Source organism: Plecotus auritus (assembly GCF_963455305.1).
Source record: "Plecotus auritus genome assembly, chromosome: 7".
NCBI classification, from domain to species: domain Eukaryota; kingdom Metazoa; phylum Chordata; class Mammalia; order Chiroptera; family Vespertilionidae; genus Plecotus; species Plecotus auritus.
This window is the reverse complement of record NC_137774.1, coordinates 1600314-1601844: the sequence shown is the minus strand read 5'-3', so window position 1 is coordinate 1601844 and position 1531 is coordinate 1600314.

Sequence of the window (1531 nt, the reverse complement as noted above, 5' to 3'; positions counted from 1 at the left end):
GGGAGACGAGGTGACCCAGCCAAGGGCACAGAGCAGGGCTGCTGCCGGAGCCGGAGCCCAGCCTCTAACCCACAGCGGGCTCTGCACCCCGCGGGCACTCCCGTCCCTCCAGGGCTTAAAGGAGGACTTCCAGGGAAGAATGCCGGGGTGGGCCTGAAGGAGGCCGGGGTCATGGCCAGAACCAGCAGCCTGGTCCTGCTCAGCTGGGGTGCTGTTGGCAACAGAGACTGGGCTGGAACAAGGGCGGGGAGGGATTCTAGGAGCCGGTCACCCCCTGCGGGAGGCGGGAGGCGGGAGGCTGGAGAACGCCTCTGTTTTCCCTTCCTCGGAGGGCTCAGTGGCTAAAATGTGGGCGCTAGGACCAGCCTGCCTGGGTTCTGACCCACGTACTAGCCGTGTGCCCTTGTGGAGTCACTGAACCACTCCGTGCCCCGTCCCCATGATCATTTTCAAAAGGAAGAGTGAGTGTGAGGTCGTCGGATGGAGGGCTGCGGAGGGGTGTGTCAGCACAGTCACACCGCCAGGCAGTCTGGGCAGTGGGTGCTCGTTACTCCGTCACGGTGTCGCCAGCGTCGGTGATCTGGGACCAGGTTAGTGGGTCTGGTTTGGGGGGCGTCCCGGGGAACCCAGTGTCCGCCTGTCCCTACTGCCCATGGGGGCGCCCACCGACCTGCACGGGGTGTGTGTGGGGGGGGACGGACCGTGTGCTCCTCATTCACAGTCTAGACTGGCCCCTTAGGGCGTCTCCCCCCGGACGCGTCCCACAGACAGGCACCCGCGGACCTCGCAGCCCTAGGGGGCGCCCTGCAGCTGTGTGCCTGCGCCCATCCACATCTCCCCCAGGAGGCCGCCTGGTGGTGCTTATGGGATGCGGGGAGGCACCCTTGGTGGGGGTTGGGGGGTGCAGGAGAACCAGACAGCTGCACCCCGTAACTGTCCCGCCGAGCGGATGGGGTCTGAGAGCGGATGGGTCCCGGCTTGGGTGGGCGCTCCGTTTCCTTCGCCCCTGGAGATGGACTCAGACCCCACGGCCTAGACATAGCCCGGGAGGGACTGCGAGAGACCAGGGAGGTGGGTGTGGGGCAGGGACACGTGGGTGGCCTAGGGGGTCAATGCCTTGGCCTCCGTCAGAGACGCGGGCGCTCTCAGAAGCCCCTGGGCCGGGATGCGCGATGCTCTGCGGCTGTCGTCGATGCCCCGGCGCCGGGGGACCTCCTGACAGCAGCCTGGCTTCGAGGTGCCCCGGGGGGAGAGCATGGCCCAGATTCTGTCTGCACGGAAAGGCCCTGGGCCTCCCCGCGGTTATTCCGCACAGCCCGCCTGCGCCCCTCCCCTCCCCTCGCCTTACCGTCGGGGAGGCGGGGAGCGGGCACCCTCCCAGGGGAAGACGCCGGGGGAGGCTGGGCAAGTGCGGCTTAGAAGGGTGGACCCAGAGCCCCTGCTCAGCGGGGGCGCCTGGCTCCCTCGAACCCCAGCTCCACCAGGGTTGGCACTTGGGCCGCCAGCCCGGCGGGCCCGCTGGCCGCCTCCC